We start from the raw sequence: 16937 nt of genomic DNA on the forward strand, positions 1-16937 counted from the left end.
AACTAATCTTGTTGTTTGTTAAGGCCACAGGTACTGTATATTACAATACATCTTTGCATTGTCCGCAGTATGCCCACACTTTTCCCAGTGTACCCACAGTATGCCCACACAGTGTACCCACAGTATGCCCACACTTTTCCCAGTGTACCCACAGTATGCCCACACAGTGTACCCACAGTATGCCCACACTTTTTACAGGTGTTCCCACAGTATGCCCACACTTAACCCAATGTACCCACAGTATACCCACACTTTGCCCACAGCGTGGGCTTGCTGTGGGCCCACAACTGGTCCCAACTCTACTTAGTGTGGGCCAGCCCACAGTCAGCCCACACTTTGGGCTGTCCCAATGGGGCCCTACCTGGGCCCCATAGTGTGGGGCCCACATGTGCCCCGCATTTCATGCTGGTATCTGGGCCCACAGTGGGCTGCCCACAGTGGTCCCACACGGGTCCCTAAGGGGTTTGCTGTGGGCCCACAACTGGCCCCAATGGGGGCCCACTCTACTTAGTGTGGGCTAGCCCACAGTCAGCCCACACTTTGGGCTGTCCCGATGGGGCCCCACCTGGGCCCCATAGTGTGGGGCCCACATGTGCCCCGCATTTCACGCTGGTATCTGGGCCCACAGTGGGCTGCCCGCAAGGGCCCCATTCGGGCCCCAAAGGAGCATGTTTGCTGGGTAAGGGGTTTGCTGTGGGCCCACAACTGGCCCCAATGGGGGCCCACTCTACTTAGTGTGGGCTAGCCCACAGTCAGCCCACACTTTGGGCTGTCCCGATGGGGCCCCACCTGGGCCCCATAGTGTGGGGCCCACATGTGCCCCGCATTTCACGCTGGTATCTGGGCCCACAGTGGGCTGCCCGCAAGGGCCCCATTCGGGCCCCAAAGGAGCATGTTTGCTGGGAGGGACGGTGCTATCTTTCGTGCCTGGGCGCGGTTTGTGCAGGGGAAGAGATGGGATTTCTCTTCCGCATCGGCTTCGAAAAAACGAAAACTGAGCTACTCGTTATTGTGTTTGTGTGGACCGTTTATCAGTTTGGACCAGTGCAGCGCGAGCCTGATCAAGCAACACTGTTACTGCGAGATCCAGTAAATAAAGCATTTGAATTCACCACTGAAGTAATAACATCGCTGTGAGATCTAGTGAGAAATATTCACATTTCTCCGTTATTAACGGATCAAACAGCGCTGACGTGGAAACCAGGAATAAACTGTGCAATGAATGAACTATCCAGTGTCCACAGATCAGCAACATTCACCATGGATTTACTGTAGTAACACTACTGTCTGCAACCATGGACGTTTGGCAGGAATAGTAGGATAAAATGCTTTCAATTTACATTACGTCGGTTTTATTTTGACATTATGAATACAATTGCTGCCCTCAAATGTTAATCTGAACTAAAATAAACCTTTGTTTATAGCCTACTACCAATATTACATTTCATTTTGTCCAAGGAGCTGTTTTCTTTTATTTGCTTCTAAGAAGAGTCAAGTATAGCTCCATCATTGCTCAAAGTAAAAAAATATCATATTTATGATGTTAGTTTTAATCAAAATAAAAAAATTAATTCAAGGAAATTTCAAGGAAACGTATCTATAAGCTAACACTGGTCTCTCACCAAGACACCTGCCCTGTTCTTCACTATCTCCTCACACCACAACTCAATTTGTCTCCTCTGACCGTTGTTCTGTCTAACATTAATCCTGGCCTGTCCCTGCTTTCTTGGCTGCCTAGCAGGCTCATAATTGTATAGCTGTGCTCCGTCATACCAGTAAGTATGAACAATTTCCTCAGCGTCCGAAACGTCATGCGATCCATTATTTCCCTGTTGTTTGAATTGACCGCTGTCCCTCGTGCTATGTCACGCCCGCCACGCCCATTTTCAGATGCAGAAGTAAATTTTTCTCACAAAAACGACTCCAGAAGCTATGGAAGCTTGTTTCCGCCACAGAAAATAATAATAATAATAATAATTGCGACTTTTTATCTCACAATTCTGACTTTTTTTTCTCAGAATTGCGAGATATGAAGTCAGAATTATGAGAAATAAAGTCGCAATTCTGAGATATAAAGTCAGAATTGTGAGATATAAAGTCAGAATTCTGAGATATAAAGTCGCAATTGCGAGATATAAAGTCGCAATTCTGAGAAATAAAGTCGCAATTGCGAGATATAAAGTCAGAATTCTGAGATATAAAGTCGCAATTGCGAGATATAAAGTCAGAATTGTGAGATATAAAGTCGCAATTGCGAGATATAAAGTCGCAATTCTGAGAAATAAATTCGCAATTGCGAGATATTAAAGTCAGAATTGTGAGATATAAAGTCAGAATTCTGAGAAATAAAGTCGCAATTGCGAGATATAAAGTCAGAATTGTGAGATATAAAGTCAGAATTCTGAGAAAAAAAAGTCAGAATTGCGAGATATAAAGTCCGAATTCTGAGAAACAAACTCGCAATTCTGACTTTGGTAGCATTTCCTGTTATTGCTTCCATCACCAGATTGTCATGTTAACGGGAGGTTGTAGAATGGAAAAGATTATAGAGGATTATTTTCGGCTCGGTTTCACAAATAGAGAGATCTTGGTTTTACTGGAGGTATCACACAACATAAAGCTTAGTCTCCGGACTCTTGAGAGAACGTTATGCAGGAATCAGTTGTGGCGTAGACGCAATAAAACTGACGAAGCTGAAGTGGCACATTTTATACACCAGCAGCTTCAGACATCGGGACGACAACATGGCTATCGGTGGATGCACCAGAAATGTTGGATGTCCGGAATTATTACAGACAGAGAAACTGTCCGTCAGTTGATGCGACTGTTATGGACAAGGAGTTGATCTAAGTGCTCATGGTCGTCTACGCCGACGCGTGTATAACAGTCGCGGGCCAAATTATGTTTGGCATATTGACGGGTATGATAAATTAAAACCTTACGGCATATGTATTAACGGATGCATTGATGGGTTTTCCAGAAAAATGATCTGGCTTGAAGCATACAAAACAAACAATGACCCTCGTAATTGCAGGTTATTTTGTACATGCTGTTGCTGAGAATAACGGATTTCCACAAAGAATTCGCATTGACCATGTTACTGAAAATACTCATATAGCAGAGATGCAAAAATTCTTCAGAGACACTGCAAGTGCTTAATGTGTCACTACTGGTCCAAGCACTGGGAACCAGAGAATCGAACGATGGTTGTCCACTTTGAGAAGCCAGTGCATACAGTTTTGGATGGATCATTTTGAACAACTAAAAGAAGACAGACACTTTGTTGACACTTTCATTGATAAATCTCTCATTCAGTTTTGCTTCCAACATTTTATACAGGTAACTATTTTTTTCACTATCAGATTGGTTATAGAGAGTATTGAATTTGGATTATAACTTAATATTATTTACTGACGTATAATGTGCAATTTTGTTAATTCATTTCACAAGACATTGTTTTAATATATATATATATATATATATATATATATATATATATATATATGAAGAGTTAAGATGCAAAAGCCTCTAAGTGCAACCTGAAATTTACTTCTAGAATGATCATTTTCATCAAGCTCGTATATTTAAGTTCAGTAATTTCACTTAATTGGCAATGAAAACCTATTAATTGTCATTTAAGTTAAATTACTAAACTTAAATATACAAGCTTGATAAAAATGATCATTCTAGAAGAAAATTTCAGATGGCACTTAGAGGCTTTTGCATCTGAATATACAGTATATATAATATTTCCTTTCTTTTATGAAGGAAGAGCTTGATGAAACGGTCAGTGCCTGGAATTGCCACAGGATACGGCCAACTCACAACCCACGGGCTCCCAGTGGTCGACCTTCGATAATGTTTGCTGTTCCCAGCTTATATGGAGTGCAGAATTTCTTGCACTCAATTGAACAAGCAAAACTGAATGTTTGCCAAGAGGAGTGTTTATTTAAAGACTACCCTTGTGAGGAGGATGTCTTTCAACTGTGTGTAGAACTCATGACTGAGCATAACCTTGTCATGTCCGATGATGTTTATGAAATTACAGACCTTTACCTCCAGCTTCGTGAATTGATCCTTCAAGGACTGGACATTGAGGACTAGATTCACCATACTAAATTAATAAACATCACTATAAGTTATGTAGAGGTTTGTTTCAATTGTTTTCGTATTTCAGATGACCAAAATATTTAAATTGGTATAAAACTTTGCACATTTTAAAAAAAATTGAAATTTACATCTGTCTGTAGGTGTTGAATTGCAGCCTTTCACCAAGTTACTCTTCCTACCCCAGCGACCTTGGACCACTGGAGGGAACATCGGAGCGGCACATGCCCACCTGTTTGTAGTTCACTCTGAGGTAAGAAAAACAACATTTGCAGAGTTCTGCTAGGAAAAGGATTTGCCTCAGACTGGCTGGCTGTGCTAATTAAAAGCAAGTCTTCATCATCATTGTCTTTGCCTTGTAGGAAATCCCAATTTTTAAATCTACCATCTGCCCATAAATTTAAAGTTCCCTTTTGAGAGTACTCTCGTATTGCGTAAGCTGGCTTATACTACGAGAAACTCCTTTTCTCGAGAATATTGAAGCAAAAATTATCCTTATAATTTTCCTTTAATGTAAAACGCAGTGCTGCAGCAAGCAGACCTAATAAAGCGAGACGGCTCGTGCGCATATTGCGCATATACTGCAACCTATGGAGAGGGGGCTGAGATGTAATAGCCAATGAGGGCGCTTGGCGCTCATTCTGCGTCACAGCCCGCCAAAAGGGGAGTGGCTTATAGCTATAAAAGATCCGCTTACCATAGGTTCCCTGATTTTCATCTCCTTCAGCGTAAGGTACTCTTCGTTGAACTCCAGAAGAAGCTTTGCGCCGTCGAAACAGCACTCAGCGGGATGTAGGGCTGGGTATCGTTCAAAAAATTTCGATACCGATACCAATACCGATACCGATACCTTGATTTTGATACCGGTTCCTGAACGATACTTTTTTCGATACCAATTTTATGAAATCCATTTTAACAATATTACATAACACATTACCTCAGAAAAACTTTGGTTTTATCTTTTCAGTTTGACTGTGCCAGTGCACAAAGGAACACATTTTTGTTTTTATAAAGAGCTAATGCTCACCAAAGCTGAATTTGTTTTATCAAAATTACAGTAAAACTTGTAACATTGTGAAATAGTATTACAATTTAAAATCTTATTTGAATATATTTCAAAATGTTATTTATTCCTGTGATGTCAAAGCTGAATTTTCTAAATCATTACTTCAGTGTCACATGATCCTACAGAAATATGAAAACAGTTTGCTGCTTAATATTTTGGAAACTATGATACATTTCATGTTTTCAATTTCATGATTCTTTGAGGAATAAAAATTTCAGAAGAACAGCATTTATTTGAAACAGAAATCTTTTGTAACATTACACATGTTTTAAGGTCATTTTTGATCACTTCAGTGCATCCTTACTGAAAAAAATTCTGACTAACCAACACATTTTTGAACGGCAGTGTACATTCAGTAGGTCATTATTGCAATATAAACACTGTCAGAGTGATCAACAAGGTATCTCTTCATTTACCAATCGAAGACGGAGCAACTTTCTGCTTGTTTACTCTGTGCACTGTCAAGGTCTTCATCATATCTGTCGTGGTACCGGTCTTTGCAGCAATTATTTTACCGCAAATACTGCATCGCGCGCTGTTGGCATCGAGCCTGGAGAAATGTAGCCACACTTTTGATCGACTTTTCCACATCTTTAGGGTATTGTGTGTGTGTGTGTGTGCTCGCGTCTCATATAAGTATGTGCGCGGAGAGTTTGTGTGTGTGTGCTCGCGTCTCATTGAGTATGTGCGCGAGTTTGTGTGTGTGTGTGTGTGTTCGCGTCTCATATGAGTATGTGCGTGGAGTTTGTGTGTGCTCGCGTGCATCTCATATGAGTATGTGCGTGGAGAGTTCCACGCGTCTTGTGTGTGTAGAGTTTGCGTGTATGAGCATGAGCGACTTTTAGGTGTGTCATTGTGCATTTCATATGTATTTGTTTGAGCACTGATGTTAACCCCTTAGGTATCGAAATCTGGTACCGAACACCAAGTCATTTTTCGATACTCGATAGTATCAGGGGAATTCGTTCAGTACCTAAAAAGTATCGAACTCAGTACCCAGCCCTAGCGGGATGAGCTACTAACTGCACGCTGGCATCCGGTTTCCCCTATGCCGCCTTCAGCTTGCTGTCTTCTACCCGCTGCGCCATCCGGCGTGTTATATCCTTTCTGCTCGTGCGTGTGCTCGTCGTCGCGTCACACACACTTCCTGTAAAAGAGCAAATTTTTAGCAGGCGTTGTTCCAAATGCCCCGCGACAACTGCGGCTCGTGCAGAGCCCCCATCGCCGGTGGGGATCTTTACATCCTCTGTTTCCTGCCTGTGATTCGGCTGCCCGGAATGCAAGGTCATGGCCTTGTCGACCCTGTGGGCTTGACTAGCTTCCTTCAGCGAGGATCCCACTCCCCCGCTGCTTTCTCTCGGGCCGCGCCGTAAAAAGCGCCGTTCGCAGAGAGCCCTGGAGCAATCTGCACGCGATCTCATGCCGTGGTCGAAACTACGGTCAAAAGTGAAGTATCACATTTACTGCACGCCGAAATAGCAAAATGAAAAGGGGCTATAGAAACCGTTCCTCCAACACAGAGCGAGGCAGGGTTTTACAGTCGCTATTTTCTAGTTTCCAAAAAGCGTTCAAAATGCTGACAACCAAACAAATCCTCGTGCAAATTCACCCGGGGGATTGGTTTATCTCAGTGGATCTGAAAAACGCATACTAGCATCACGTCACAGGCCATTCTTGAGATTCGCCTTCGAGGGTCAAGCTTATCAGTACACTGTCCTTCCGTTCGGCCTGTCTCTAGCACCTTGCACGTTTGCGAAGTGTATGGACGCAGCGCTAGCCCCCCTAAGACAACGAGGTATGCGAATAGTGAACTATCTCGACGATTGGTTGATTTTAGCTCAGTTGGAGGCAGAACTGGTGACTCACAAAACCTGGCTACTCAGTCATTTAGAATGTCTGAGTCTCGGAATCAACATGACCAAGAGCTCACTGTTCCCCAGCCAGAATATTTCTTTTCTGGGAACAGACATAGACTCTGTGTCGATGAGAGCGCGGCATGGCCTCAGCTTCTCCAGTACTTCAGCTGGGTCTGCTGCATATGCGCCCCCTCCAGTACTGGTTGAAGACTCAAGTTCCGTCTCGTGCATGGATTTCGGGTCACTTTCGTATCAAGGTAACCCGCAGTTGTATCGAAGCCCTGGATCCTTGGAAAGCAGCAGTTAGTATGGGGACTGTCTCAAAGCTAAAAGTTGTCTCGACAGATGCTTCCAACCTCGGTTGGGGTGCCCTTCACGAGGGCAGGCCAGCCTCTGGCCTTTGGTCAGGCTCGGAGAAGCGCCTGCACATAAACTATCTAGAGAAGAGAGTGGTGGTCGAGCTGTGCCTGGAAATTTTCCTCCCGTACATAAAGGGCCACCACGTCTTAGTCTGATCGCACAACATGTCAGTGGTGTCCTACATAAACCGCCAGGGCGGTCTCAGATCTCGGAGCTTGTACACCATGGCCAAGCGCCTTCTCGTGTGGGCTCAGCACAACCTGCGCTCGCTGAGAGCAGTGCATGTGCCTGGCAGCCTGAACCTGGGTCCAGACAGGATATCCAGGGGTAACGTTCCCCCCGGGGACTGGTCCCTTCACCCTCGGGTGGTTCAGTCGATATGGAGCATCTTTGGCAGGGCAGAGGTCGACCTCCTCTCACAGGCCAAAGGGATGCTCTGGCACCCTTGTCCCGACTTGTGGGCCCTCCATGTATGGCCCCTCAACGGGTACCCAGTAACCTCCCGGAGGGAGTGTTAAACACTATTACAGAGGCTAGAGCCCCCTCTACCAGGTGGCTGTACGCTTTGAAATGGTCAGTGTTCTCCAGCTTGTGTTCGGCTAGGAACCTGGACCCCCACTGTTGCGGAGTAACAGGGGTGCTCTCTTTTCTCCAAGAGCTTTTGGACGCGGGTAGATCCGGTCAGTCCGGTCAGTCGCTGGGAAAAGACAACCTAGTCGTGCGTTTCCTCAGAGGGGCTAGGAGGTTAAACCCCCCCTCGACCCCCATCAGTTCCCATTTGGGACCTTTCCACGGTACTAGAGGCCATGAAAGGTGATCCATTTAAACCACTGCGGTCAGTGGATCTAAAATACCTCTCACTTAAAACTGCTTTTCTGCTGGCCCTGGCCTCAGTCAAATGCATGTGGGTGACCTGCACACGCTCTCAGTAAGCGCTGCCTGTCTTGAGTTTGGGCCCAATCCTCAAGACAAGACACGGGTATGTTCCTAAGTTGCTCGCCACACCCTACAGAACACAAGTTATTTCGTTATCAGCTCTCCCCACATCTAATGATGAGAGAGACGCGGTTTTCCTTTGCCCCGTCATGGCCCTGAAAGTCTAAGTGGAACCTTCTGCCGTTTTCAGACCATCAGAACAGCTCTTTATATCCTTTGGTGGTCCAACTAAAGGTCTGGCCACTACAGAGCAAAGTCTCTCACGATGGATAGTTGATGCTATCTTGCTGGTTTATGAGTCCAAGGGTCTCCGCTGCCCTCTGGGCATCAGAGCGCCCTCTACTAGAGGCATGGCCTCGTCTTGGGCTTGGTCCAGTGGGATTTCACTTCAGGACATTTATGCGGCAGCAGGCTGGGCCTCTCCGTCTACTTTTATCAGGTTCTATAACCCTTAAGTTCCCGCTTTACAAGCTAGAGTGTTATCGATGTAAGACACCTCTTTACAGCTACTGTGCCCGACTTCGTCTGGCTCAGCTGTTTTTTACTTTGTTAAGCATATATACTTTCTTTCATATATATTACACATTCATGAGTTGGCCCTACTGGTCCTTCCCTACATATTCCTGTATTCACTAACGTGTTAGCCTGGGGTATTATTATTATTATTATTACTTCTCTTCCTATAAGCCCTGGGCACGTACCCTGGGATATTGGTGGAAGATAATTGAGCATGCACGGCACTTTACATTGGGTTCCCGTAGCGTAAGCCAGCTTCCGCAATACGAGAGTACTCTCGAAAGGGAACGTCTCGGTTACTAACGTAACCTCGGTTCCCTGAGATGAGGGAACGAGTATTGCGTAAGCTTCAATGCAAGCTGTATGCTCCGATCTGGGATCGCTTTAGTCGATGAAAACCAGGGAACCTATGTTAAGCGGATCTTTTATAGCTATAAGCCACTCCCCTCCTGGCGGGCTGTGATGCAGAATGAGCGCCAACATTGGCTCTTACGTCTCTACCGCCTCTCCATAGGTTGCAGTAGTTGCCGCAGAGCAGCCAATAAGCGCGTGAGCCGTCTCACTTAGGTCTGCTTGCTGCCAGTGTTGCCAACTTAGCGACTTTTCAGACCCCTTTAGCGAATTTTTTTCAAAAAAGCGACTAGCGACTAATCTACCGATTTTTTGGACAAACCTCCGTAACCTTCAAATGTTGCCAATACTGTCCTGTGAGCGTGAGGTCTTGCTTTCTCCCCGCCGCCACTCTACCTTGTTCACTGAATGGCTGAGAGGAGCAGCAGCACGTTCATCTGTTGAGCGCACGGCTGCTGACAGACAGACGTGAATGAGTAGTGTTTTTCCACGGACTTACCTGCTTTTCTTTTGTTTTATATTTAAAGAATTTAGTTTAACCATTTTAATTTCCTTTCTTTTCTTGTGCTTAATACTTGTAATACTCACTATCACAGAGCTTTAGTTCATCCGGTTCCCGAACTCTCTCAATAATTTTCCACATAGGCCTATAAAAAAATGTAGTCATTCACTATATCATAGCTACTCGTTCTTGTCAGACAAAAAAAAAAAAAAAAGATAGGAAATGAGAACAGCTTTATTTGACATTCGGCTATATGTTTATTATATTATATTATATTATATTATATTAAATACAGTATGTGAGCATTCATTTAGAGGGAAAACACATTAGGCAGGCAGAACGCAAGTACAAAGCGATCACGTCATGAATATGCTAATTGACGTATGACGTCATCTAGCGACATTTAGTGACTTTTAGGGAAGGTGTTAGCTAATTTCCTGTGAAAATAGTTGGCAACACTGCTTGGTGCAGCACTGCATTTTACATTAAAGGAAAATTATAAGGATAATTTTTGCTTCAATATTCTCGAGAAAAGGAGTTTCCCGTAACCAAGGTTATGTTAGTAACCGAGACGATTTAATAATCTTTCTCTTATTCCTTTTGCATTTGTCTTAAATTATGTTGTTACACTGACACTCAAGAGTGATATTTAAAGTTGTCCCTTAAATATTTAATGTAATTTTTTTTTTTCCTCCATTTTATTACAGGTCACAACCATTCATTAGGCAACAGAGAGTATTGACGGCTTGACTGGTGCTGCCAGCATGCTGTCAAATTGAGATCTTGTTTTCTGCTTATTTTCAGAGTTATAACATGGCAAAAACACAACCATCAGAATAAGAGGCATCTAGATGTTTTCCAGCTACAGTAATGTACATTCTTTATATGATTTTGCACATGTTTGCAATACATTATACTGTCAATACTTTAAGGCATAACTTGAATGCAAATGAAGCACAGCAAGCCTTTTAAGATGTACCAAGACCTCAAAAGGAATGTATTTATGGCTTGAAACTGTTCAAAATGGATGGATTTCTCCTCTGTTTAACCTTGACTTTGAAGACTTTAAAAGGGCAGGTGATTGAAAATATGAACAAAAATGGGTGTACAGGTAAATTGATGTTATTTGTAATGTATTATCCCTGAAATAAATTTTAATTGGAATTAAATTTCTTATGGTATTTAGATTATTAACTATGTAACCTTGTGGTACGTTGCTCCAAACAAAACCTTAAACTTTGTTCTCAGAATGGTAGTGCTGTATGTACTCCTATAAATCATTTAACACTCATGATAGACCTAAATGGTTGTAATTGTACATGGTACATTGGGTGTCAGGTTTTGTGTGCCTCTACAGAGAGCTACAACTGAAATATTTTTAAAGTTCAGAATTGGAATATTCTTTAAAAAAGACAGTCAGACTTTCAAACTTTGATGTGCATTATTTATTGGCTTGTGGAACTTGCTCCATCTTTAATGCACAAAATAACATTGGCACCATGTATGCAGGTTGTGTTGGTATTTTATGCATAGTGGTAAAAACATAACATGTGGTATAAGTAAGAATTATACAAACCACAGTAAAACAATTTCTATAAAACAATTTCATAAAACTGTTCAAATGTTTAACCTATAGCATGAACTAAAGGTTCACAATAATGCGACACCCATTTGTATACAAGCACAAAGTTAAATTAAGAACACACAACTGTTCAAAGCCATCTACAGTATCTGACTGAAGAGGCAACATGTACAATTTTATGTAAACAGTAGGTTGCATCTAAACAATGTGATATCTATCACTATTGAAATTCATAAACAAAATATAAAATAAATGATCTAAAAACATAATAAATACATTTGTTTGAATTTCAACATAACCAGCAACAACTACTATAAGTAAACAAATTAAAGTGAATGTTTTACTTTATGTATATGAGTAAAATAAATGTAAAGTACAGGTGAATCTCGAAAAATTAGAATATCATGCAAAAGTTCATTTATTTCAGTAATTCAACTTAAAAGGTGAAACTAATATATAGACTCATTACATGCAAAGTGACATATTTCAAGCCTTTATTTGTTATGATTTCGATGATCATAACTTACAGCTTATGAAAACCCCAAATTCAAAATGAGAATAATAGTGAAAAGGTTTTCATAGCTGTAAGCCATAATCATCAAAATTATAACAAATAAAGGCTTGAAATATCTCACCTTGCATGTAATGAGTCTATATATTAGTTTCACCTTTTAAGTTGAATTACTGAAATAAATTAACTTTTGCACAATATTCTAATTTTTCAAGTTTCACCTGTACTGTAAATGTATGAAGAATGCACCATTCACTAATTTTAACAGTTCAAAGCCATCTATTTGACTGAACTCAACTTGTACAATTTAAAGCAAACAGTAGTCTGCAACTAAATAATGACATTTTTTCACTATTGAAAGTTAACAAAATAAATCTTCAGAAAAAAAGGCTTGTTCAACATAACCTGTAATAACTAAGTGTAACCTGTATTAAATAACATTCAAATTAAAGTGAATGTTTTACTCTATGCATACATGTGTAAAACAAATGTCAGTGTATGAAGAATAACATTTATATGAGCTGGCCATAAATAGTTTCTGCCAGTTCATGTGCCAGTGCAACTAAATTATGTCCATTACCCAGACATTGCTTTCAAGAATTTTGTTCATTTCAGATCGGAAATCTGGGTAGTTGTCATAGTGTACTGAAAGCCTCAGGAAACAGCCACAAGTGTGTGACACTGGTCTTCTCTCAAACCCTTTAAGGTCTGTGAAATCAACTGTTATAGTTTTGTCTATAAACAAATCTGATCCTGTACAGAATCTCAGAAACAGAGACTGTCGTTTTGCATCACACTCCCGCAAGTAAGCTGTCAAATGCTTTGAAATTTCCTTTTGGTGTGCATTCATTTCTTCAGGGAATTTGAGAGATCGCACAATTTTCCTCACTGTTGGTTGTAGTGCACAATACACATGTTCAACTTCCTGAAGGTCCTTGCTCAGAGGTCCAAGTATGCTCATCCACTGTTCAAGAACATAAGCAGGCTCTTGAATGAGAGTCTTGTGTGCCAGTTCTTTCAAAATTTGCATGAAGTTTTCTTCTGTTGGAATTCTCCGACAACTGTAGTTGTCTAAGATCTCGATCAATTCCTCCTGGTCTGCACTACAGAAGTCTGTTCTGCAGCTTTCTAACACAGCACACTCATTTTCTGAGACATACTTCAAAAAGTTGTCAATCAGATCACTTTTGACAGATCCTTGTATTGCTTGCTTCAAGATGACAGGTGCAAGTTTTATTGGGAGATACTTCTCTTTCCTCCAGCCGAATAGAATTATTCGGGCAACACTTTCCCACTTTGCTTTCCCAAAATCATGCCGAAGAAAAGGTACTTTAAAATTGTTCCCCAATGTGCATTGATCATAAAATTCCTGCCAAAATTCTGATAGGCAATCCCTGAACACTCCACCGACGTCATGGCCCATCTCAAACTGTCCATTTGGGAGGAGCAACTTCACTTCTACATCACTCTGTGTATGTGCAAGGGTTTCATCACAGAAATGTGCAATAAGTTCAGAAAATATCTGTCTACGATGAACAACAAGAATTCTTTTGTGAGGAACTACTGGTTCTGGGCTCAGAGGCAAAGTGTCATCTAAGGTTTGTTCATCTATTCCAGTGATGTGTCCGCTTAAAAATGTCACTACATCCCTTGCATCCAAATAATCTGGTGAGGCCATTGATGAACTTTGAAAAGGGACATTCAGATCCTCTGCATCATTCTGATCCTCTGTGGATGAATGTAAGGGAGACACGTCATTGTTGGCTGTACTTTCCACAAAAATTATATCTGTGTCTGAAGCTTGAAAGAAGTCATTCACTCTCCTGGAAGAAGTGGGAAGACTTTGATCCTGGTTATTTCTGTGCAAGTCATCTATTGTGTCTGAATCTGATATGTCCACTCCACTTTCTGTTTCCTCTTCCCTAATTATCTTTTTTGTTGTGAGGTAGAACCTCATCATTGTGAGTTTGGATGTATTATACATTTCCCCCACTGTAGTTTCTTCATCTAGTGACACTTCCTGATAATTTGTTAGATCCAATTCAAACTCAGAAACACTGCCATGAGAATTTTTTTCATTTGGGAAAAACAAACGAATTGCCTCCTCTATCAGTTCTTTCCTTTTCCAGTCTTTTGGCACACTCAACTTCCTTGTTCCCCCTCCTTTTTTAGCTCTCATTTGAACAAAGCCCTGTCCATCATAGTGCATCCACCCAATCTCAACTTTTCTTGCAGTACGCTCACGCTGAGAAATGTTTGTTCTAGTTGTTTGGTTTTCAGTTTGTGAATTGTTAGTTTTTTGTCTTTTGCTCAGTTTTGATTTTAAGCGCTCAAACAGCTTTGACTTCCTGCAAGTTGGCTCAGTTTCTTGCCTCCTACAAAATCCCAAAACTGCCAGTCTGTCTCCATATGAAGGAAAATAGCTTCTCATCTGGTCATCAGTCATTAGCAGTAGGACGCTGACATCAATCTGCAAACAAACACATTTTTGAGTATTATGCAATACATAAACAAAAAAGTTGATACAATTCATACAAGTATCTAAGTTTGGGTTAATCCTACTTATATACCTGCCCTCAAGAAATTGTTCACACAAAGGGAACATTTTATCATTTACTCCAAAAAAATATATATATATTTTCCAAAAAAATCAATTATAAAAGGTTATTTTCATATTTTTTTGTCAGTCATTATGCCTCGCACACAATTGAGCATTCAAGCCTTTTTGAGCAGAACATGCTATAGGGCTTGTTAGTATCAGTAGAACCCCCCCCCCATAGCTCTGTTTTAACATTTTTACATTTAATTTCAGTGCTTTTAAATCGATTAACTTCCCCACAGTATCCACATTATTTTTAATGTAAGAACAACTCTACCTTTTGTAACTTTAATGTGTCAAGTTGTCCACTTCCAGTTAAACACAAACTCAACACAAAACACAAACTCATATTTTAAACTGAGAAGTTAGCTTTGATGGTATAAAATTTGCAGAATGTTTTTATTGAATAGTAACCTCTTATAGGTGTAAATAACATTTTGATTTTCCATTTCATGACCCTTTTAATATTAAATAGTAATCTCTAATTTGAAACACTTATGTTTTGTCATTGACTGACAAAATAAATAGCTTTTTTACATTCCATATTAGGTTTATTTAAGGAATATATATATATATATATATATATATATATATATATATATATATATATATATATATATATAAAATTTGAGCCCACATATGTTCTAGATAAGCCCACATGTTTGTTTTAATGTAATATTCTACACATTGTAGTGCTGAGCAAATATGGGCAGAACTCTTTACTGTCCTAGTACTTCAAAAATGTGAATTAAATGTGGCACAATGGCCTTCATCATCACAGTATGCTAATGTCATCTAGAGCAAGGGATTTCATCAATATGCTGATTGAGGACTGTTGGCACACTCCAGGCACAGGACGGTTCTGTCGGGAGAGACAGAGTTGTTTGCACCTCAATGACACGTCTGTACCATTTGCTTCACAGGACATATGCTTTCAAATCCATACTGTTTATTTACTAGTGTGTTCTAATATTGATTCTATGCCATGTTTGGTCTTATCTGACAGCTTATAAACTGAAATGAATGGTGGTGAACTTAATAAAGATATTAAAGTATCCTAATGTACAATCTAGGTACTATTGCCAGCAGCCATGTCACACTGTAGCCCAAGACTGGTTGCCCACTGAAGCTAAGCAGGGCTGAGCCTGGTTAGTACCTGGATGGGAGACCTCCTGAGAAAACCAGGTTGCTGCTGGAAGAGGTGTTAGTGAGGCCAGTAGGGGGCGCTCACCCTGTGGTCTGTGTGGGTCCTAATGCCCCAGTGTAGTGACGGGGACACTATACTGTCAAAGAGCAACGTCCTTCGGATGAGACGTAAAACCGAGGTCCTGACTCTCTGTGGTCATTAAAAATCCCAGGATGTCTTTCGAAAGAGTAGGGGTGTAACCCCGGCATCCTGGCCAAATTTGCCCAGTGGCCTCTGTCCATCATGGCCTCCTAATTATCCCCACATACTGATTGGCTTCATCACTCTGTCTCCTCTCCACCAGTAAGCTGGTGTGTGGTGGGCGTTCTGGCGCAATATGGCTGCCGTCGCATCATCCAAGTGGATGCTGCACATTGGTGGTGGTTGAGGAGATTCCCCCTTCTATGTAAAGCGCTTTGAGTGCCTAGAAAAGCGCTATATAAATGTAATGAATTATTATTAATTATTATTATTATTATTGATTAAAGGGTCATGAAACCCTAAACCAAAATTTCTGAGATTTTAACAGAGGTATGTGTGTTGAACACCATTGAAGACAATGTTAGCATCTGTTAGATTTAATAGTAGGGGGAAAATGGTTAAATTTTAGTTTTTATATGCTATTTTCGTCTTCCGGGTTTAAAATCTTCATTGTGTCCACGTCACAGGCTGTGACGTGGCAGAGCACTATAGTACTTTGATGACTCATCGGTGTCTCATAATTATTAATGAGACTGAGTTTTTTATCCAATGAGAAGACACTTTCTCTTAATTATTCATGACACCACGTGGAACTTTCCAATGACAGACATGTCAAACTATGATATCGCGTAGTAGATGAGAGAGGTAATGATGGGACGCGCGTTTGTTTTCGTGGTGCAAAAGTTCCAGTGCATCTTTCCTCGTGATGCTGCCCGGGATGGACTCTGACTGCGGGCGGCTGGTTGGCCATCAACCACGGACACATCTAAACTATGTGTGTGTGTAGCAACCATTCAACGGGAGAATGGTGGACTTCGGCCTTGTACACCAATGCAGGTTTCGTCTTGCGAGTGATGCGGTCCCGAGGACTTTTCTATCGCTTCAGAGGTGTGTGTGTGTGTGTCTAAAATGTAACCCTGACCGTTTTACTTGCCTTCTGTTAAATCACTCGTTATTAAAATTTAGATATTTTGATAATACCTCAATTGTATGGAACGTATGCTTAATTTGTGCAAATTTCTATGTCACTGTACATCTTTATTATGTGGGTTTAGGGGGCGCGTAGATCTAGGATATGTAACTTAGGCTACTGAACGGTTTTTTTTTAAGCGATTTTTTTATTTATTTTCAAATATATGCATTTATAGTGTGTATATAAACAAA

The 16937-nt window shown here is 41.1% G+C and overlaps 1 long non-coding RNA gene across 2 annotated transcripts; it reads left to right on the top strand.

Annotated features, from left to right (window-relative positions):
• Window positions 1-2498: 2498 nt before the first annotated feature.
• On the top strand, window positions 2499-10860 carry LOC311092551. Of its 2 annotated transcripts, XR_014608257.1 has the most exons (4): window positions 2499-3339; window positions 3769-4149; window positions 4251-4360; window positions 10402-10860. It is a non-coding gene; the product is annotated as an uncharacterized lncRNA (long non-coding RNA). The 2 variants fall into 2 exon arrangements; XR_014608256.1 differs by having other exon boundaries at window positions 3769-4360.
• Window positions 10861-16937: the final 6077 nt, after the last annotated feature.

The sequence above is a fragment of the Abramis brama genome, assembly GCF_963993115.1.
Source record: "Abramis brama genome assembly, chromosome: 11".
NCBI classification, from domain to species: domain Eukaryota; kingdom Metazoa; phylum Chordata; class Actinopteri; order Cypriniformes; family Leuciscidae; genus Abramis; species Abramis brama.